The sequence below is a fragment of the Dysidea avara genome, chromosome 2 (assembly GCF_963678975.1).
Source record: "Dysidea avara chromosome 2, odDysAvar1.4, whole genome shotgun sequence".
Lineage (NCBI taxonomy): Eukaryota > Metazoa > Porifera > Demospongiae > Dictyoceratida > Dysideidae > Dysidea > Dysidea avara.
Genome location: NC_089273.1, coordinates 18,861,525 through 18,885,419, shown reverse-complemented (window position 1 = coordinate 18,885,419; position 23,895 = coordinate 18,861,525). Strand labels below are relative to the sequence as shown.

The window sequence follows — 23,895 nt, the reverse complement described above, 5'->3', positions numbered from 1 at the left end:
TGTTCTATTAGAGTAGTTGACTGTTCTATTAGAGTATTTCGGATTTAGCAACTTCTAAGGTAAGACTTACTCCAAAAGTATAATTTTGAACCCCTCTTAGTAATTCTTGGATAAGATTAGCTATTCCCCTTGCTCTTTCCATCGTTTTATTGCCCATACATGTGTATAAAATGCAACTGCACCTGTACTACAGCTTCTAGAAGTTTCCTAGCTTGCTCATTGTAAAACTTTGGAGGGGGGGGATGCTTCAGCGCCCCAAGCACCCCCCCCTAAATCCGCCCTTGCTTCGGCATGTGGATCACTTGAACTTTCATGACTTATTTTTATTAAGCCTTTTATGTTTTTATGGCCAAACAATTTTCAGCCCTTTAATATAATTGGCTGCATATACAATAGTTATTCCAGTAGCTATTGAGTTGTGTGGTAGGATGTAGTTTGTGCCCCCACTTGTCCTGTTTTCGCAGGCCTGGTCTCGTATCCAGTCGAGCCTTCGCTTGCGGCTGGTAAATGGGGCGGGCGCAACTAGGTTTGCTTGGTTGGCCACGTGGAACTTGTCAGATCTCCAGGTGTGTGACCTCAGCTGGACCTCCCGCTGCTTGAGTCGCAGAAAGCAATGAAGAACTTCGTGCGCCTATGAAAAGAAGACTAGCCTAAACTTGTCAACAGCTCTGGTGAAACCGGCCGGGTGAAATAGAAACTGAGGACTTGACTGAGGAAGTGGTGAACGTTTTTATCAACCACCAGGCTAGGTGCGTTCAGTAAGTTGTTACATAGTTTATTGCCAACAATTGAATGTGGTTGCCTTTTCGTTGATTTGTTAATTTTTGCGAGCAGATTCGTGACATTAGTCTCGACTGCTTATCGCGACAAAGATATAGATTGTAATGCAAGCGGGCCCAACAGAGGAGGGTTGACACGAATTAAGCGTTATCAAAAAGATTCTAAAGGTTTCGTGAAATTTGATGAAGCATACCACAAGGGATAGTCACTACAAATAGTCAGTCCTGTAGAACGATTTGCAACCGGGATCAAGATTTTTGATTGACGAAAATGCACCTTGGTTGCTTGATTTCATATTGGAAATTTGTTATACATTTGTTCACATTACAAAAATGACAGCTGTTTCAAACATGTCCAATACATTTACATTGAAAAACTCATTAAAAATGGAATTAATTATTGTGTACCGCCTACCTCGAGCCCAATTAGCAACTTTCAGGATGTGATAAGTGTATAGCAACTCTCTGCGAATCTAATGATGCTAGAATATATCCATTTCATGGAAATTTCGGTGCATCAAAATGGCCTAAAACAAACTCACATATTCTTCCATACATTTTGTATTGGGTGTTTTGGGGGCATGCAACATGTGGCATAATAACCCCCTAACACGTGATGCTATCCCATTTTCAGGGTGTGCGTTGTGTAGAGCTGTTTTTGGCAGGCCGTTTGATACCAAGTTTTTGACAATTTGAGGAAATTTCAGTGCATCAAATTGCACTTGAAGCTGCTTTGCTTATGACTCTGAATAAGAAAATAAGGTTGTCTGGTTGAATTTCGCTGTGAGCACCTACTGTGAGTTTTCACCAGCCACCTGATTGTACGGAACCCCTCCTCACTGTTAAGTGACAGTCATAGATATCATTTAGAGTACTTTGAGTGTTGAGAGGCGGATAGTTTAAAGTAGACGGCGAAAAGTTTTGGTTCATAGAACCTGATTCCACCTTTTGAAGGGATCATGGATTTCATGATATAACCATAGGTAGTATATGGTATGTAGTATATAATATCTATGATTATAATGTGGCTAAATTAAAGAGTTATATTGAAGAGTAATCTGGTGAAGGACAGTGGAGCTTGTGAAGTTGCTGGAGTAATAATGAAATGTGGCTACTGGTCGTAGCTGTACTAACTAGCTACCTGCAAGTTTTCAATGAATCTGGATGTTGATTTGAAAGTCAAGAAGTATGTAGTTCTGTTGTAAAACTTAATGTGTTTGGCATAATTTGTTGATTACCTGCGGATCAAGTCACGATGGGTTGGCTTTTTTTTTTCAGCCCTTCTAGGTATTTGTCCCCTTTCACTTTAGGATATTTTGCTTGAAGATTTATAGGTTCACAGCTTAGTAGTAAACTACTTGTACAAGCTCTGCCTTCTTTGTTTGCCCTCCAGTGCCTAACTGGTAAAGTTGATAATAAACAGATGATAAATTATGCATTCATGATTGTTTTGTTATAGCCAATTCTTTTATGATCTTTATGTGGAGGAGAAAGGTTTGCCCAATATTTACGATGCCAATGTGTTGAGAAAATGGATTACAAGTCTAAGCAAGGAACTGTCTGTCACACTTCGTTGTACTACTGCTTTAATGAGGAGGCTGTATCAGTGGACTAGTGCAATTGTGAGAGGTTAAAACACTTCGTAAAACAAGGAGGCCACCAAATGAATACATTCTTACAAAAAGAATGGGCAATACAACTCTCACCTGGGGATAAAAAAACCAGACATCAGGATGTTAATGAAAATAATTTAAGATCAGACAGAGACCGTCTCCAAAAAGAGAATAGGGAACTGAGACAGCGATGCAAATCTTTGGAGACACAGTCAGTATTTTTATCTGGACAAATGTAAAAGGCAATCCAGAGTGGATTTATACCAAGTCGTGGCACTTCAAAACGAAAATCACCGACTCAGTATACAGAGTGCCACTGTAGGGGACTTAAATAAAGAAGGAAAGATAAGTGTGCTGGGTCATTATCATGGCTGGAGAGTGAAGGGTGCAAAGCCATTCAGGTTACATTAGTTAACAATTCAAATGACATGAAAGAAATACTAGATTTAAGAAATGAATATTTGATTGGCCCTGGGGAATCTGTCTCTGAAGAAGAGATGAATACAATCAATATGATGCTATATATTATTAAAGACAAGTATAATATTTCTGGTGGAGCATACCATGAAATGACTCAAATTTGTAAAACACTGCCTCGGCTTTATAGATTGAAAGATAGGATCAAGGAACTTAATAAATTATGGTGTATCAAACCTTTACCTAATGGGACTGATATTCAGCAGTCATTTACTGAACGGTTGAAGTAGCTTGGTATGTAAAAATAATGAAATTTGTGTTTTCGGTGTGAGTCTGTATCTTGAACTTTAAACATATTTCAAAAATTCATATCTACATATGACAAATTGTACCTTCAAAAGCCTTATTTGAAATAATATTGATTTTTTTGAGCTGCAATCAATTATGTGTTGTTTTTTTATTCTATAGGTAGATAGGTCATCACCATCAGCAGATTTCATAGTAGAGAAAAAAATCAGGGTCAAATTAACCGGTGATGAAACCAACATTGGAAAGCACCTACATGTTGTAAACTTTGGCTTAACTTTACTCGAAGAAGGAGACTTGGCATATTCTGCTACTGGTAACCATTGTGTGGCTATTATTAAGGAACCTGAAAAGTATGACTCACTAGTTTTATCTCTTGAAGACATCAGAAAGGAGGTTGAAGCACTTACATCAATTAAAGTCAACAGCATTTGTTTTGAAATTGAATACTTTCTAGGTGGTGACTGGAATTTTTTGGCGGAAATTACAGGTATTGATAGTGCCACTGCTAACTATGCATGCATATGGTGTAAGTTGAAGTGACAACTCAGCAGCCTTAATATTTCATGTGCAACACTTGAAATTATAAGCACCCCACTCTTTCAGCAGCATAAGAGCTTTCTGAAATAATTTTGTGGTGTCTACAGGGAAAAGTGTTGATATGGAAAATTAGTGCCTTGGTATGGTTTCAATGCTTGTGGAAGAAGACAGCCAATCTGATTGAAGGTAAATGGAAAGACAAGGTGCACAGGGCGTACACTCATCAGAGCCCCAAAAGGCGCATCCCACCGGTGAGTTTGTTGTGGCATAAAATGGTGTATGTGCGCTGCTTTGTTTGGGCTCTAGTCTTGCGGCTGTGGTCAGTAAGTGAGTGAGCGAGATGAAATTTTAAGTTTTGGAGTTTAAAAAAAATTCTATACCCGGCCACTGGTAAGTGTTTTAATGTTGTATTTCATGTTAGATGGACTCATATTATTCCGTAAAGGTGATTTTCGTGACGTAAGATGTCTGTAGGATGATTTTTAAAGGCAGCATTTTAGGCAGCGCTTGTAATTTTCGGGGTGGATCCCTACATAAACAGTACCACCGTACTGTTTGATATCACCTGACCCTCAATATTTGCAATACAAAACTGAATAACAATGGTGTTTACATGAGATCAACATATTACTCTTCTCAATAAAATGAATTTTGCATAATTTGTTTTAGTGGCACTCACTTGGCCCAGATACTTTATAGTTGGTACTTATAATCTCTAATCGATAAGTGTTGTAGAAACTACATGAGAGTAGTGTAACATGGAACACAATGAGGTGTCACTACAATATCTATTGTACTATGATCTGTGACTGTGGTCAAAACAAAGGTCAACAAACTAGACTGATTTTATGTCTAACATGTTCAAAGCTGCGTGAATAACTAGTGCATGAAAATATAGTGCAGTAAACAAGTTGATGTTATGCTACTTCTAAAAAAACCATGCAATTAAATACTATGGCATTAGGCAACCATGTAGACTATAATTTAGTTTATATAATTAAATGGTGTGATTTAGTGTATTTCGTAATTCATGAATTATTTTGCAATTTTGTAATTATGTTGCTATACACTGCTAACTATAACAAACCACTTTAAACCACAAATTACACATAGAAATATTTCTCAACTGTTTTATAGTGTGTCTACCATGTTTTATCATGCAAATTATATAGAGAAAGCCTCGAGGCTGCCCTTCATTTTTGTTCATGTAAGTATGGCTAATGCCTCCCCTTTTAACTTGAAGGATATGCTATCTCTGGTAGTCTAAGAGGCCTTCAGCATTGTTTTAAAGTTGTTAAATGTCTATAAAACCGAAAGGAAGAGCGTTCAGGAAGTATGAAGAGTTGCCATACCCGTATTTCTGACCGCCGAGAAGAAACCACCTCCGAGCAGAGTTTATGTGTGAGAAAGTTTAATGCAAACTTTTAATTCTTACATCCTGGCTGCTTTACCATCTTTAATGCTTTTGCTTACGTGAGTGCGTACCGGACAAATAAACATAGGTAGGTAGGTACACACACATGCATTCTTACAAATATAATTTCAGTAAACCAGATGTAAGCTCACAGCCCGCCCCTGGCTAGCTGTTGACACGTGTCTGGTTTAAAAAATTCTATAGTCAAAACAATTTCTTTGTCAGTGATCAAATTCAAAATTAGGTTTTGCTCTGTATTTTGATGAGGTCATATTGACAAACTATACATAACTGGACATACTTTCAGCACCACCTAAATTTATCATACAGTGCGATAGTTACTGTATAGTAGGGACCACAAAGGAGTAGGCATGGCCCACGAAATAGTATCACCCAAAAACAGCTTCAAATCCCCTGACAACGATGAGGCAGTATTGGTTAGGTAGAACTAAGCCAAAACAAACTTTCAGATCAACCCGAAACGCTTTCAGCAAGCCTACAGAATTTTAAAAGTTATTTAACAGAATTTTCTACTGACTGAGTAAGTAACTGACTGACTGATACCTTCAGACAAGAGTAACTCGATAACGGCTAAGGCTACGGGCTTGATTTTTCACTTTTCGATGTTACTTCGGCCCAACAGGTGCCTTTTGGCATACCGCAGTACGTACAATGCATTCTTCATGGACTTACCAGTGTCCTCCTTTGTGTCCCATTCATATTTGCTGACAGCGAAAAGTGTCGATTTGGCGATAGCACATGATGGCTTCCCTTTGTAACGGAAATTGTCCGTATTTGTCATAGTGGCTATTTTGATAGCAGAGGTGCTTTTCAGACAGTTCTTGATTCGAAATGTTGCATAACTGGTTGAACAAAGCTGACAATGAAGCGTAATGGATACTTCTCTTTTCAGATGATAATTGGGGTGAGTGGTGCCTTTTCAAATGTGTGGGTTCACCAGTCCTTAATAATTATTTACAAAAAAAAGTTAACAAACAAGTACACAGAAAAATTTGGAATTTTCAACTAGAGTAGGGACCATATACACTTCTTATTGTTTTACTGTGATTTAATATCGTGCACTACTCCGACTGTTTCAGTACTTTTTATCAATGTGCTATGGTCCCTACTCTAGTTGAAAATTCCAACTTGTTCTGTGTACTTGTTACCCTTAAATGCATTGTTTTATTTTGTATAACAGCACAACAATGTATAGTAACATAACACTTGCATTCATTTCTCAGGGTACTGTAGGATCCACAGGCCCTCTTGAAAATTTGTAAAAAAAGATACTCTAATAGAGCAGTGCCTGCTGGTTTTGCTGCATTTCTTGCAGAATTTCTGCAAGTTGTTGATTAAATGAATTGATTGATTTGAAATAGCTACTCAGCCAAACTACCACAGTTATATTCAATCAGAGTGAGATTGAACCAAAACTTCGTAATATGCTTTGTTCTGTATTGAGATTGTATACACTGTTGTCACAGTGACGAACTACAACATTTCTTCAAGAGCTCGTATGTCGAATCGTAACAGTGGTTAAACTTAAATAGTCTTACTGTATATATAGGTCAAGGTCACTATATTTGTGTCAAGTGGTTGTAATTGGAAACCCACAATTGAAATTGTTGGGGTGTCACAGCTCAATTTTAACTGGCAAGACTTTATAGTGGTTGAGTCATATAGTGCAAGTTCTTGAATTAGGAGCTTGTGTGTTATTGTATTAAAGTAACCCTATTACACTGTATGTTTGTATATATACACTGTACACTACTTAGTTTGTTAGTTGGCAGGGGTGTACGTAGAAATTTTGAAAAGAAGTTTCCACTACAGCTAAGTGACCGTTATATTAGATTACCTGACTGCTCTATTAGAGTATCTCGATCTTTTCACCAAAATCATAATTCAGAACAATTGCTATAAGCTTTGCTATCATTTTAGAAACTATTATTTAACTAAGATAAAAGTTTAAAATGTTGTCCTGTTCCATGATAGATTTCAGATTCTTGAAACCTGAAGTTTCAATTTCTTAATGTTTCAAGTAGTGTGTAAAAAATCCAACCCTGTAAACCCCCCTCGGTACGCTCCTGAGTTAGTTAAGTCCACGAAATATATTATACCAGACTTACATGCCAGATAATAAATTTTCACCTGTTACAAAAAACCCTGTACCTTTTGGTAATTGATGTGTACAGGTAGTTTAACACATTTGTTGATAGCAATCGTAATACAAAAAAAAAACAAAAAAAAAACAAGTACTTTAAAAAAATTGGTAATTTAAAAATGAAGTACAGATCTATGCAACGAAAAGTAGTGAAACAAGTGATGAATGATGGTATTACAGCATAGCTCAGTGGGAAAGTCTATAACAATTATTTTGCTCAATGGCAAAGTAGGGACTTTCCAGCCACCTGTAAGTGTTTTGTTGTATTTAATGCTGTTTTATTTATTATATGGACTAGTACTATTCCATAAAGGTGGTTATTGTGGCGTAAATACCCCTAGGATGATTTTAAAGGCAGAATTTTGGGTGTCGTGTAAAATTTTCACTTCAATCACTACTTATATGGTACCACCATACCATTTGATAAATCAGTCTAACATCACTGAATATGTGCTATAATTGTACCTAATTTTCTACTCAAGTAAGTCCTAAAATGTTAATCTCTGCCAGTTGTCACAGTCAGTTGCTCCAAGTAACTGAAAGTAAATCAGTGAGCAAAAGATGAGAATATTTCAGTCCATTTGCATTACTCTCATCCCATACTGTACTTTGGCTCAAGCGTTAATATAGAGAGTATGCGCTTTACAAGTTACATAGCATACAGTGTTAGGAAAGTTACTTTTTAAAAGTAACTAGTTATAACATATTACTTGCAACTGAACTATTTAGTTACAGTTATATATTGCCCATAAAATAAAGTAACTATAATAATGTTACATATTATATTACTTTGTGTCCACAGCCTTAAGTTGTCACGTGTGAAACTACCACATTATCACGTGACATGATTGCGTTGTTGGACAATGTGCAAATCTTGGTTATAAGTAAGAAGCTGGTGAATAAGCTTCATTCAGTTGGCTTCATTGCTTTGTTGTGGCTAGGCGTTACTCAGTGGATTACTAACAAGATTAGTAACTTCATTACTTTTAGTAACAATATTATGTAATGTTAGATTCATTACAGTAATTATATTACTTAGGTAACGCATTACATTTGTTAGTAAAGTAACTTGAGTTATATTACCTGTTTTTATAGCATATTTTGTTATATTACTTAGTTACCACAAACGTAATAATATTATGTAACACATTACATAAGTAACACGTTACTCCTAACACTGATAATTTATGACTTTTCTTATATGGTATGACAATCATTAATCCACACTAGTGTAGTACTCATCAGCACTGATGAATTAAGTGTTGACCAACAATCACAGATCTATTAACACGTATTTTAAAGGCTCTATTATGGGTGTTTGACAAATTAAAATTTGATGAATTTACTGATTCATAAACAATTTTTTTGTTATAATTTCCTGTCGCAGCTGTGCCACAGTAATGTCTATTCTATTAAGTGATTTCTACTGTATTTGCTGTTCTGGCCACTGTCTGTTGTTTAGGAGAGTATTTATTTGTCACTGGATGACGTAATTAAAACTTGCTATAGTTACAAGTGTATGTAGTAGAAGTTATATTCTTTTAGTGATATGTTGTGCTTTTCTTTTGTGTAGAACACGATAGTGAAAGCTCAAGTGTTGATCCAAGCCTAGTAAATGACTGATAAATGGCTAGTCAGGAGTCTACCGCTTGAATTGGAATTGACGTCAATCTAACCAAGATATTTCTAAGAAAAAGTTTGGAGTCTCTGAGCCTGGTAGAGGTTGAAGCTGACCGATATTTCATCTGTCGCCTCCTCTTGAGACAACCATCTCAGCCATCATGCCGTGGACACCAATTGTGCCACTCTTGCATTGATGGTAAATACAGGTTAGTGACGATGGTATAATTAATAAATAATTTTGATTCCACACTAGTATTTTGTATCCTTGTTTCCGCCATATGTGAAGTTATTGCATTACGAGTGAAAATTGGAGAACTTTCAATAAAAGACAATTGGGAGACCTCCCCTTTCCTGTGTTGTAATAACTAACCTAACTGGTTAACATGTGGTTATTAGCAGGTGTAGTTTATTGTACTTGACTTGTGTAGAGAGTTATGAACAAGTCTTTATGTGGTTGATTAACAAATGAGAAACACTAACTGGCCTCATAGACTACATGTCTGGAATAGCACATCATCTCTTTGAGATGAAAGGTCACTGGGACTAGACTGTTTTTCATTTTTTAAGTAAATATTTGTTGGACAACTGGCTGTACCTATTCATACCTGTGAATACAGAAAGGCTACCCTTTTATCCCTGTGCTACCTTTCTTCTATTTAGTCTGGTTGCTTATGGGAATGATCGTTACATGGTGGATCAAAGCACCAAATTTGGTACAGTGATTCCTTAGCATGTACTAAGTGATTTCAGAGAGGGGTGCCACAATGAAATGATCTGGCACCCCCTCTAAATGTAATAAACTACGAAAATAAAAATTGTTATATTTTTATATACAGGTGTGCTATCGACCACTTGTCTTTACTTGTTGTGCTAGTATTACTATTAAATATGTCCATCACATTATAAAGTATAGTACAATGATACATTTTACATTGTTGTTATCCTGATTATAGATCAGCGAAAATAAAACTCGCTAAATTAAAAATCCGATATTACATTAATATTACTTATTATACCAGCTTGTTATTTCTATTATAAAATGTTATGTGCACATTCCACCACAGTGGCATAATGTAGTGCAAGGAAGGCCTGCCTCTTGGCACTTGCATCTCCTAGAACAAAGAGGCTCAGCCTTGCAGCCACACTTAATCAAATCTTGGCTAGCTTTAACCACCTCAGGGAGTAGCGTCCACATTGGTTCCCAGGAAAGCTCATTGGCTTGTTTCCAGCCATATCCTTGTTTCCAGCCATATCCTTCTGGTGGTGGCTTATCTGCTTGGACTTGCAGGGATGTTGCCCAAACATTTGCTTAATAGAGAGCTCTTAGAAAGTGTTGAAGAAGAGCACACTATTCAGGGCTCGAAATAAGGTTCGACAATCTGCCAATTTGTATTGGCAGATTAATTTTATTGTTGTCCAGACATTGTGGCTGGATAACTACACTACTGGTGGAAAGCAGCCTTACAAAGGCAGTATTATTTAATTAACTTGTTTGTTTATGGTTTGTGACCACAAGCTTTACCTCCAGATAACTTTGAGATGTGAACACCAGCCCTACTTGTACTTGTCACTATGAAAGTGCAAAATGTATTGAAAACCTTGTTACCAGTGTTACCTTTGACTTGTGGGATGCATGAAACTTCATTTTAATAGCTTAAAGCACTGGTTTCCTGTTGCACTTGACTAGACATTGTTATACTACTTTTGGCATGACTACATTTTGAGTATTGATAAACTCAAAACTTGTACCAGAACATTTTAAAGTTTTGACAGGACAGTATCTGTATTGTACTGGCAGTTTGACAGTACACTCAATAAAATTAGTGGGAGCCCTGCTATTGCAAAAAAAATTGATGTGAAGTAAAGAATTTATTAGCTAAAGGAATACCTGTGTTGGTGGAATAGTTTCCATCGTCTTTGATCGCTTGCAAAACAATTCCTTTCGTAGCTCATTGATGGAGTAGAGTGAAGTTGTTTTATCATATAAGACACACACACACATCGCTCAATCAGCTTCATTTCAGTAGATCTCAACGGTAGGATGTCAAATGGATGCTCTAGGGGAAAGAGGAAGGCCTTTGAAACAGCGTTGAAACCGGGTCACTACTGCTGACCCGGATGACCCACTGACCCGGATAGCAATCCGGGTCAGACCCGGATTTGACCCGGATGTGACCCGGATTGACCCGGATTAAATTAAGCCGAGGCGCGCGATAAGAGATATGTTTCGGGTATTCTCGAGCGAGAGAGACTACGTTTTGAGTGTTCGATTCGTGTTGAGTAAACGAGATAACTAAGCCGGTAAGTTTATAATTTAAAATCAGTCAGTGGGTTTGGTTCCACGTAGCTACTGTGAGTTTACAGACAGTAATTGGGTGTGGCTTCATACATACTTAGTATTGCAATTTCCCAATATATTAAAATGGGTGTGGCTCACAAAACACTTATCCTGCTGCAAGACTAGACCTAGACTATATACAACTCATACATTAATCGATTAGTGGGCGTGGTTCCACGTAAGCTTGCAGACAGAAACGGACACAGTTTCATGCTACAGACTGCACTTACTAATAAATGGGCGTGGCTGAGCGTATGTTTGTAACTTGATAAGTGGGCGTGGCTCACGAAAGAGCTACGCGACTAGCGTTTATAGGTTCCACGCCGTTAAACGATCAATTTCGTTTCTCACGTGATCCAATCCGGGTCAGACCCGGATAATTTGTAAACCGGGTCAGACCCGGATGACCCGGAGAAAATGTGACCCGGTTGACCCGGATGACCCGGATGACCCGACCCGGTTTCAACGCTGCTTTGAAACATCTGGATATGCCTTCCATGCTTCCCAGGCTGACTTTTACCCTATTTACAGAAACTGCGATGTGGTATCACAGCCTGAAAAAGCATGGAAGAAAGGCAGGCCTTTGGATTTTACTTCTCCAAGATGTTCACAGATAGAATTGATATCATAAAATTTCATATGATTACCAGTTCCAAACCTGACCCAAACATTGAATTCTGAGAATTTATCGTTGAGTTGGAAGTAAACGCTGATTAGCAAGACAATGACATCTGTATCAACTGTGCTGACCAGGATGTTGCAGGCTCCTCTTTCAAGAGCATTCATTATGCAGATGAGTACATATCCTTGTGTCAGCCTCTTCATGATCACAGTCCTGCATAGGCTGATCACTTCCTTTACAAATGACTGATTTTCCTACAGGACAGCAGGACCAAATGAATACTCTAAATGTGAACAAAATGAAAAATTTTTTTAAATAACAAATATGTGCATTTAGACTCTATTTAGGCTGTTTTGGGTGGGTAATAAATCTCATATACTCCACCTTGTTTTCTAATATACTCCATGCCTTCAAGCACAATATAACATATGCTCAAAATCGGGTTTGTCCAATCGCTATGCGTTGTTCACGTGCAGTGATTTAACGAGCGGGATTTAGTCACGTGAGGACGCATAGTTGCTATGGCGCTATTATTATCGTAAGAAAACCAGCCGCTTTAGCCGAGCCTACAGCAGAAACAGCCGTGGATGAGGTAAGTAATCTGAGTGTAATGTGAAATAGAGTCTAAAGCAGTTATACGGGCACAATGTGGAGTCTATGAAATTTATAAACCTGAAGGCCCGGGCTGTAGCGCACGAGCGAAGCTAGGGCGCTACTAAAGGCCTGAGGGTTTATAAATTTCATAGACTCCACATTGTGCCTGTATAACTATTATTTAAAATATGCTAACAAACTATTCAGCAAAAAAATTTACTAGAACAGGGCTAAAACAAACCATTCAATCAGTAACACATCAGCACAAAAACTAGTATGTTCACGTTGAGTTGAATCCTGAAAAACAGCTAAAAATTGAAAGTTGATATTTCTCAACAGAGTTAACATTTCAGCCAACCAGATGATTAGTGGTAACAGCAAAAGTGTCAACAACAGACACGTACAGTTTGGCTCCATTACAAGTTTGGGAAAGGGTTGTAATGGACACTGTACTTATATGGCTTTCCCATAGGAAATTAATTTGAAAATTTTGATTATGGCAAACATTTGAACAAAAAGATTTTGAAATATTTTAAGCGGGTCAAGCAGTACTACAAATGAGCCAAATTTCAAGATTGTGTGTAATTGTATCCATGAGTTATTAAATGTTTTTGAGGATTCAGCTCAATGTGAACATACTATAGCATGAAAAAGTATAATTTTTTAAGTGTATGTAAAACCATATAATACATGTAAATTTACTAACCTGAAGTAATGTAAACCTGCTTTACACTAGGATATTCATGCGTTGACACCTTTTGTGTTAGAAATTCAAACAATTCTGCTTTGTTTGTGTTATCTCGAAGAAAGTCAGAAAAATTTTATGGTATCTTAGTCTGGGCTTGTACCTTTCGTCTAATGCCTCTGCCTCTCTTCTCTCTGGTAGAGTCTTTCAGACTGCCAGATACATACTGATCCCAAATAATGTTGATCCTGTCACAGAGACAGAGTTGTTGACTAGTCCATGACAAGAACACTTCATTGGCATATTCCTCAAATGTGCTGACCTTAGTAGGAAGACAGTAGACAACAGCAGGGCCATCAAATATTTTAGCATGGAATGTGATAGGAGCTTCCACAAATGATCCACCAAACAACTCAATAATTCTGCTTTTCTATTGGGAAAGCGAGGCTTTCCATGTTCTGAAATAGAAGGAAGCCAAGGGTGATTTTCATGCGAAAAGAAGTCGTCTAAGTTACCATCTTGAAACTTGCTTACTATGAACAAATGGCTGAACAGATTACAATCTCTTCTAGGGATTGCTATCTTTTGTACACTTTTGGTAGCAGGCTTGGAGGATTGTCTCTTTAGTAAAGGTAATGAGTTTTTCTTGATGGGTTTATGGATTGAAACAGTTCTAGTTTTAATCACAACATTCACATAATTTTGGTACTAAGTTTCTCCAATGCTTTTGATATTCCTAACTGTTTCAACTACACTCTCTGTAGCACAATTACGGGAATCCAAAGCTAAAAGCTCTAAACAATTGTCTTTGAAAGGATTGCCCATACCTGTCATGGTTTGATACATGCTGTTTGCATGCTTCTGGAATAGGTCTTGAGCAGAAAGACCTTGTTCATGTTGCTTGCACAACTATTCTCCTCTTCCATAAACTGGCTCCCAAATTCAGTCGGTAATCTAGCCTGCTCTGGTCCTGCAACCATCCATCTTCTAAAAGCTGTTGGATTTTCTGTAAGTCCAACTGCTCCACCAGACCCCTTTACCAGTTCATTGTTCTGCTCATGACCCTGGTCAATTGGAATGCACGAGAATTTGCTATGGGTTTATCTCAGCACCCAGCACTTTTCAAACTCATTTCTGAAGTTGTCTGAAAGTGATTCCATATCTCGAATATGAATTGGAATCCAGCGTGCATAGTTGATATGGTCTAAGGCAAGAAACCATGGAGTGAGAGCTTTCTGAGATTCTAGATACAAGTTGAAATCATTTATGCGATGAGCACGGATGAATATCAAAGCAAGAATTTCAAACTCTAAAACAAGATCCCAGTACTGAAAAGTGGGACAATTCTTTATCATTGTTTGCTTCCATTCTTCAAACGAAACCTCTTCATTTTCAGCTCTCACACTCTCCCAAGCTTCCTGCTGAAGCTTGCTTAACATCAATGCTGTGATCTGATGGCTACGCCTGGTTCTAGTGAGATGTGACACCTTCAAGAAGGAATCTGCTACTCCAGCAGTAGCTATATATACCGGCTTCACACAAAGCTGCTGTCCAACCAGAGCAATCTAGAAAATCACCAATAGTATTCCACAGAGCCATTTTGATATGAAGACCTCCAAACATAACTATAAAACCATCTTCTCCAAGAGATTGTGGCCATGACCACTGAACATATTTTGCTAGAGCAAACAATGGTTGATCGAAAGCCATTACTGGAGTCTGACCTGGATTGAGGTAAGCTGTAATCTTTCGCAGAACATCCATGCCATGTTTGACCATGGCAATGGTTGCAGATATAAAATAAGGGTAAAAGAGCAACCACAGAAATGGGATGAACAGGATTAGGCTGATTTTCAGCATGAAATGCAGCCCAGGAAACATAATCATCAACTTCCAGCTTGTCCTTTGCCAACAATGCTGTAGCATGTTTGGTCCATTTTACTTCTTCAGCTTTAAACGGCCTTTGGTTTCAGGATACTGTATCTGAGGTACAACTGTCTCACTGACTTTGCAAGTGACAGCTGGAACATTGGTGTAACTTTCTGGTAAAGAAAACTTAGATAAATCACCATGTGATGAGACAATGATGGGGTCTCTACACACTCCACTATTACTTGTAGTGGGGGATTGAAATATGCTTATTCCAGTGCCATGAAATGAGCCCTGAGTGGTTGTAGAAGATAAATTGTGGTCAGTATTATCAAATGCTCCAACTGTAAACAAATCCTTCCGCAACTGAGAAGGACACACCACACCGTCTTGTTCAAATCTTGTACAGACACTACTCGCTAAACAATTTTCTAATTCAATGACACAGTTATAGCTAAAGCTAATCCCTAATCTATGGAGACGATTTAAAAGCTTCTTGCTCCTTGTTTGAGAGTGAATATTCAAACCTATATAGAGAGGAAGTGGAGTTTCTCTGTCTTTGAAATGTCGACTGCTTTCAGCAAAGATCTTTTCGATTTGACATTAAAGCACACAAGTTGAGAAATTGTAAGACAAGCTTGAGATTCATCATCATCTTGATTCCGTACGTGAGGTCCATTGAGCAACATTGAGAGAAAATTCTTCAAGACAGTTGGCACAGAGTTTTCTTGGCATTTGGGTGGAAAAGTACCGGAGAAACGGAAAGAATCACAGTCAAAAATTTCCTGCCTCATGATTTTTACTAATTTGGTCATTAAAAATGCCTCTGATTCAAAATTTTGAGATTTCATTGACTCCTTTAAAACTTTTGTTAAACCTTCATTGAAACAAGCAAAAAAAATTTTCCATCTGATTGCTCTTGACACTCACCACAAAAATGATCTAGTATCTGTTTCTTCAACCTGTTTTGTTAACACTCTTGCTGATACCCAAGCATTGCAAACGTTCCACATAAAGACTGTGCAATTGAGTTAACTTAAAAATACACTCATCATTCTCTACACTGTTTTCAATGTAACATACAAGCTCAACAAATGCTCTCGCCAATATTGTCATGTGACTGTTACAACCACATAATACTTCTGTGCTGATTCCGGTAAGCTATACGACATTTGTTGTGGTATTTGCCTTCAATTGCTATCAGATCTCCACCCGAAAGCTTTGCAATCAATGTTGTGTCTTGAAGATCTTCTGCCATTTTTTGCAGATCAGAATCAAGCTCCATTGTTGCACACTCATGAAGCTTACCAGATGGCAGTGAACAAAATATACAGCACTCTTCATTTACAGTATTTGCCATCGAATGGCGCTTTGACCGCCTTTTGATCATTAATAGAGGCACACTCCTTCTCTCTTTCTCTTTGTGCTCTAATTCTAAGCAATTTAGAAGCAGAGAATTTTAAAGCAATTTAGAAGCAGAGAATTTAAATGACAAGATTTGTGCTATTTAGCTTTGTTTTGATAAAGCACTTCTGCCAAGTTGTCACCTTCAAATTTGACATCAACTGGGGGTGCATCTACCAGGGTTTTCAAGTCCGTTGTCCTATTATAATTGCGCATGCGCTAAAAACCTACTAACCGAAGGGCCATTCACTGGTGATAAAGGAGTCACAACAATACAGTGAGTAATAGTTTTACCACATTTACAATCATCCATCATAATAGGGCACACACAGTTACCTGATCTCACTTGAATCTGCCATTTCTTTTGCACTGCTAAGCGCATACGCCAAAATACATAGGACAACGGACTTAAAAACCCCGGTAAACTGTGAAACTCTTCAACAATTCCCAGAAAATTTCTGTAAACTTCCAAACCATTATACTCATAACTGTCTACTGGACATTCAAATTTCCAGTGTGTTTACTGCATACAATGCATGAGTCCCAGTCTATGGCTTCCATAGGTGTTAAGTAAGACCTACATAAAGCTATGTGCAGCTAGTTTCAGAAGGCAGCTATAAAAATAGAACATATTGTAAATTATGGTGATCGTTAATTGGAGTGTGATACTTGTTGCTATGCTACAATGTTAAACAATTAATGAATGTTTACCTTACAAACACTGTAAAAGGGCTAAAGTGCTCCTTTTCTTGAACTTCTTGAGCTTCATTCACCACAGAAACCAGAGAAATGAAAAGCACGCTGTGTACAAAGCAGCTGCAACAAGCTTAATAACATGGTTTAGTGATTTGTTTTCATGTAAATGAACAAATTGTCTTGTCTGCACTAGAGATTAAATATGAGGGTATAACTAGGGGTACAGAGGGGTTGGGTGATGGCACTCTCTGATATTTGGTTATACGTGCTGAGGAATAACTGTACCAAGTTTGGTGCCTTGATCCGCCATGTAATGATTTTGCCAAAATTTTGACATAAGGGACCAGACTAGTTGTGCTATTCAAATTTGTTTCCATAGCTTTATTTGAGTTATGCTAATAACATGACAATGTGACTTGAGTACGTGTATAATATCCCAATAAGGAATTTTATAAAATTACTTTTTATAGCACACGGCAGCCATTTTATAAAATTTTGCTTTGTACAGAGTTAGTTGCATGCTTCCTTGCCTATAGGATTTGACGTACTCCTGGATAGGATGCCACTTCGCAGAATTCCTGTTTACTCAACACATGTACACATGGTAACATTAAAGTTACTTCTTTAACCTAACACTACAAAATGATCAAAATCTATTCACTAGGCTGCTTGGAGAAGTTTAAATATGCAGTGGCGTGCTTGTTCTAAAGCAATGAGCAAGGTGACTCACATTTACCATGTTTCAAACTTCTCACACTTCAGTTATGGGCTTAATCACGTGAGTCTCTCGTATGTGTCCTGATTGGAAATTAAATGGCGAATCTCCGTGGATAGGAACAACTGTTATTGAGTTATGGATCATCTTTGATAGTGTGTAAATGTTTTGTATACTTGTTAAATGTTAACCCAGCATTGGTTTGTGCTATAATGTGAGGGTAAAAACTCTAGGTATTATGTTCAAGTATGCTTTGAAAGCTATAACATTTTGTTACATTCTTAATTTGTAACTTAAAGTGATTTGTTTGTGTTTGTATTGTATTATTGATTAATTTGTTATGGGATGGTGTTAAGGATGTACCTGGTTTATAGAAGTAGCAAATGTAACAGTTATTGTAATTTAAAGTATTTCATAATTCATTAGTAGTTTTGTAATTTATCAAACTATGTTGCTATGCACATCTAAGGAAGTGTAATCATTTTAAACCACATGTAAAGACTGAAATTTTCTGAACTGTTTTATACTGTAGTTGCTCTATCTTTTGTTTTGCAAACATTTTGCAGATTTTTATTTTGTTATGCATAACAACAGAAAAGAATATGCCTCCTTTCCACTCTAATACATTGCTTTTTCAGTCATTCTATTCCCATAGAGTCTATTCATGAAGGCAGTGAGGTGGAGGATAAATAGTAATTTTCATTTTTACACTTTTCACCATAAAATTTATGTCACCAGTTCTTCAAAGCTCTAAGTCATCGCTGCAACTAGCTACCTTCCTTGAACCCACTAAAATAAAAGCAAATTTGGTTAACATGACAAGGTAAGCAATAAATTTATTTCCACTTACTTAACATTATACATACAACTCCATACATTCTTTTCTCCATCCTTGTCTGGCGTAGCCAGGAAAATTTTTTTACCGAGGCAAAATTTATACACTGACCTAATTGAGAGGGTGTGCTTCTGACTTGACTGATTCACAAATACTTTCAAGCATGGGTGGTACAGCATTTGCAGGTTGACTCTGGTTGGATGGAAGAAACTGTTTCAGAAGACTCTGAGTGCTTTTCTACATATCATAAGTAATGATGCAGCTTAGTTAATACTACAGTATACCGTACTCAACACCAAAAACTGACTTGCTCTTGAGTGGTCAGGCCATCCATGGACTGCAGTGGAAGTCACTGACAGTCATGCACACCACTTTTTATTGGTCTGTGGTGTTGAGAGGGCATGTTCCCAGACTCCCTAGCTTGACGTGCTTAGCACATGCAGTTGAGCATCACATGAAAGAGATAATCTCTGACTTACATATCAAGGAAAATTTTGAAAATATGCTTTAAAATGGCATGTGGAGGCTATTTTTTATTGTAACTGCTAATGTATGATATGCATGATCAATTAACTCAACATAATGCCATGCAGTTGACGCATTGTAACTTTTGATAAAGACAGTTAACATTCAGTGTAATAAAAATAGTGGCTATAATCTATACTGAATGCTCTGTTAGAGTATATTACAATGACTGCTCTATTAGAGTATCTCGATCTTTATCAAATTCAAGTAGCTGAAAAGTGTTCCAGCCGATGCCATACTGTGTCACCTTCCATGGGCTCTGGCACTGCTTAGTATATGCACTACAGCCATAGATTCTATTATATGTAGTACAATAATGCTGTCCAGAAACGTTTGAGTATAGAAAATTTAAGATGCCAAAACTCAGGCCTACTCAGCCTGAATTATTGAGTATTTTTTTACTGAGGCAGCTGCCTCGGTTGCCTCAATGGTAGCTATGCCACTTCTTGTGACCTGAGAATGTGTCAATGCATTGTGACTATAGTATTAAGTTCTTAGTTACCTGACTATTGACAATACTATTGTCAGAGTCTCCTGGAATTCTGAACAATGTCACAGAGTTCCGTCTACCTTCTTCTCTCTCACCATCTACCTCTAAACACACATCATAATAGTTACCACTAGCTACTACAGTATTTAAATTAAACATTTTATTATTTACATTCTTCTCCACCACATAAGTAGCATTAATGATGATATGGATAGTAGTCTCCTAGATGTTTCTGCTGATATGATCGGTGAGACCCCCAAAAAGAAGCCAACATCTCCACAGTCATTTGCTAAGGACGTTGTAAAATGCCTTGCCATAGTAACACCTACTGTACCTCAGGTAGAGTCGACGCTGCCAAATCCTTACGTAAGTTCTAATAATATTATGGTATCTACTGTATGTATATGTAGTGTGTGGGCAAGTTTGGGTGATTCCACACCAGCAAGTTGGTGTGAGGTAGTATAGGCAAATTGTCCTGGCACATTACTAGCAACCTATAGGGTATTGCTTAGCAACACACTAGTCTGGGAAGGATCTGGTTATCCAAGAAACAGGATGTCTATGGATGTGTCCACTTCATTTCTAGCACATCTCTCTATGAAACATATTTTACAATAGGCTAAAGTTTTTTCTATGAGTGAGTTGTGATGTCATGTTGCCATATGCCATGGCCATTAATGGATTAAGGTCCCAAAGTATCTAAACTGACCTTGATAATCAGGACACTAATGGTTGGTCCCAAGGTGTCCATACTCCTGTATTATACTGGCTCCACTCATACATGCACTGTACTAGTCTTGTGTACAATGTATGAAGTTCACCTCCAACTGGCATATGAGGTGTACACAGTAATTTACAGCCTCAACTGTGTATTGGTAACCAACTGATATTGTTATCAGCCAATTTTTTTGGTGAGAAAATTCTTAATATTCAAAAGGCAATGTAACACCCAATAAGTCTTATAAGCACTGTTTATGCCTTGTGGCACTTATGAGCTCCTGGCCTTATTAATGTCACAAGGAAATTAGACACATGTACAACCTTTTGTTAAAAATACCTGTCTACCCCAAAAAATCAATATTTGTCTTGTGTGTAGATACAGTACCATAGTGGGATATTTTCAAGGGGGAAATATTTTGTGGATCATTATATTTCCCCCTCGAAATATGCAGTTTGGTCAAAATGGCATTGTTGAATGTGTTACAGATCTTGAAGAAGCAAAAATTCCCCTTCAAAATTTTGTACAGACTGGAGTCAATCTGTAAAAAGCATAAAAATTTTCCCCTTGGAAATTTTCCACTATGCAGCTAATATTATGATGAAGGTATTTTATCTAGTAAGACATTCTTCTCTAGTGTTTCAAATGTTAAATTTGAAATGTCTAGTAAAAAATTATCTGTTTGTGGTTAAGTAATGAAATAATCGAACATGTTACAAGAGTATTGTTAGCTTACACTAGTTCTCCTAATATTGAACTACATGTATGTGTTGAAATGAATTATGTTGGGTTGCTTGGGTATTGAATTATATGTCCCTAAATGATTTGGGTTAGTGGCTTCCTATTTATAAACTTGCAACTTCACACATTTACCTCAACCCATAGCGTCTGCTAACTCTGTGTTTGTGTGTGTCTTTTTTTCATTCTCTAATTGAAAGAAGTTTTGTCACAATTTCCTTTTTAAAACAGTAGTTACACTGTTTCTTCTGGTCAACTATTCCAAACCTGAGACAGTTATCCAAGCTATAGGAATGTCCATTACACATACACAGGCTGGGAGTGTGGGTCATTATCTTCTGCACAGTTTCAGTTTTAAGTTTTTTTTTACAACAATACATGTACTGGCCACTACACTTTCAAGTAGCTTGATCTTCGTCCATTTTAAATCCCTTATTGTCTGTGTTTATGTAGACTGTGTTTCAGGGTTGAACATTACATCACATTACAGGAGGAAGATGAGAGTGGTAGCCGGAGCCATTAATTCCCAAGGGTTACCCAAGTGATCATAGTGTGGATGATGCCCCCCGTAGTAACAGGGTGAGTAGTGACGTGGTCACTGGTGATATGGTGTAGTGTGTGTGTGTGTTGTATGTGTATAGTGTGTGTGTGTGGTGTGTTTGTCAGTGTGTGTCTGTCAGTGTGTGTCAGTGTCAAGTTTATCCAGGTGTTAAATTAACTGAGAAATCAAATGTTCAGTGGTAGTAGCTGTGGTCTAGTGTTTCCTGACCCCCAGAAAATTTTAACTAGCACATTAAGGAATACTAGAATTGAGAATTCAAATATTTATTTGCAAATAATTCAAATCTTTAAAATCATAATTCATTGTATTTATGGAGTGCAGGTCTACAGGTTGTGTTGTGAGAATTCTACTCACTTACTTGATACACTGCTTGTATCAGACAGTTATATACGTGAGTGTGAAGTAGAGTTTCATCCTAAACAGCTTAACATCTGATGTGTGCTGTGTCTTGTAGTACTTCCATCTGCATGTGACAGTGACCTACTTGTAGACATCAGGTGGACCATAAACTAGAAATAAAATGTTTTGATTTACATCTAAATGCTCTTAAAGTATTGACCTTTGAATTTTGGTACATTCATTTATGCTCTAATTTTAACACAAGACATTGTATGTACATATGAGGCCCTAGAAGACAGATCACCATCAGGAGGTAATGTTGTGTGGAACTCTAAGGCTTCAGTTATTTTCCTTTGCTTTGTGTATTGTATGTGTAGTGTCTAGTGTACATGTTTGTGTGTTGTATGTGTAGTGTCTAGTGTACATGTTTGTGTGTTGTATGTGTAGTGTCTAGTGTACATGTTTGTGTGTTGTATGTGTAGTGTCTAGTGTACATGTTTGTGTGTTGTATGTGTAGTGTCTAGTGTACATGTTTGTGTGTTGTATGTGTAGTGTCTAGTGTACATGTTTGTGTGTTGTATGTGTAGTATCTAGTGTACATGTTTGTGTGTTGTATGTGTAGTGTCTAGTGTACATGTTTGTGTATTGTATGTGTAGTGTCTAGTGTACATGTTTGTGTGTTGTATGTGTAGTATCTAGTGTACATGTTTGTGTGTTGTATGTGTAGTGTCTAGTGTACATGTTTGTGTGTTGTATGTGTAGTGTCTAGTGTACATGTTTGTGTATTGTATGTGTAGTGTCTAGTGTACATGTTTGTGTGTTGTATGTGTAGTGTCTAGTGTACATGTTTGTGTGTTGTATGTGTAGTGTCTAGTGTACATGTTTGTGTGTTGTATGTGTAGTGTCTAGTGTACATGTTTGTGTGTTGTATGTGTAGTGTCTATTGTACATGTTTGTGTGTTGTATGTGTAGTGTCTAGTGTACATGTTTGTGTGTTGTATGTGTAGTGTCTAGTGTACATGTTTGTGTGTTGTATGTGTAGTGTCTAGTGTACATGTTTGTGTGTTGTATGTGTAGTGTCTAGTGTACATGTTTGTGTGTTGTATGTGTAGTGTCTAGTGTACATGTTTGTGTGTTGTATGTGTAGTGTCTAGTGTACATGTTTGTGTGTTGTATGTGTAGTGTCTAGTGTACATGTTTGTGTGTTGTATGTGTAGTGTCTAGTGTACATGTTTGTGTGTTGTATGTGTAGTGTCTAGTGTACATGTTTGTGCGTTGTATGTATAGTGTCTAGTGTACATGTTTGTGTGTTGTATGTGTAGTATCTAGTGTACATGTTTGTGTTAATGGATACCTGGTGCTAACTGGGGAAACAGATGCCAAACTTTCCTTGTTTCACTTAGCGGTGATGGGGGTTGTTGTGGAACTTGGGATTTCCATGGCCTCTCTCCGTGAGACCTGGACCTCCTGTGGGTTAATAGTCCTACACCAGGAAGATTTGCCTGCACAAGACTTCGAGTGCCTAAGTGGGAATCCCAGCGCCCACTGCTGGCACTAGTTTGCTGAATGGTTGTGTTTTGCACAGCTGCCAGAGGCTTTGTTGTTACTTATATGTCTGTGTGTGCGTGTGCTCTAATTGTGTTGTAATCATTCCTTACATGTTAACATCTTAGTAAATTCTCACATTTCATTTAGGATGCAGCAACCAAGAGTGTCAGGAAATATGGTGTTGGTACTTGTGGTCCCAGAGGGTTCACCACTGGTGAGTATAGTATGTGTAGTACACTAGACCATGTGAACACCAATGATGTCAGGTAATGATAAAAGTGTTCAGATAAGTGAATTGTTTTGGATAGTCATTCAGAGGTCCAATAAAATACTCTAATAGAACACACGCTTATCCTACACT

At 37.5% G+C, this 23,895-nt stretch overlaps 1 long non-coding RNA gene across 6 annotated transcripts in view; it reads left to right on the top strand.

The window, feature by feature from the left end:
- Window positions 1–532: 532 nt before the first annotated feature.
- Window positions 533–23,895, top strand: part of LOC136246752 (uncharacterized) — a 54,041-nt gene continuing 30,678 nt past the window's right edge. For 2 of the 6 annotated variants that reach the window (XR_010696806.1, XR_010696805.1), the window contains exons 1-8: window positions 533–758; window positions 1,819–1,965; window positions 2,239–3,103; window positions 3,278–3,605; window positions 8,807–9,062; window positions 19,824–19,995; window positions 21,576–21,664; window positions 23,682–23,748. This is a non-coding gene — a long non-coding RNA (uncharacterized lncRNA). The remainder of the gene's footprint in view (window positions 759–1,818; window positions 1,966–2,238; window positions 3,104–3,277; window positions 3,606–8,806; window positions 9,063–19,823; window positions 19,996–21,575; window positions 21,665–23,681; window positions 23,749–23,895) is intronic. The other 4 variants (XR_010696807.1, XR_010696809.1, XR_010696808.1 and 1 more) reach the window with 4 other exon arrangements.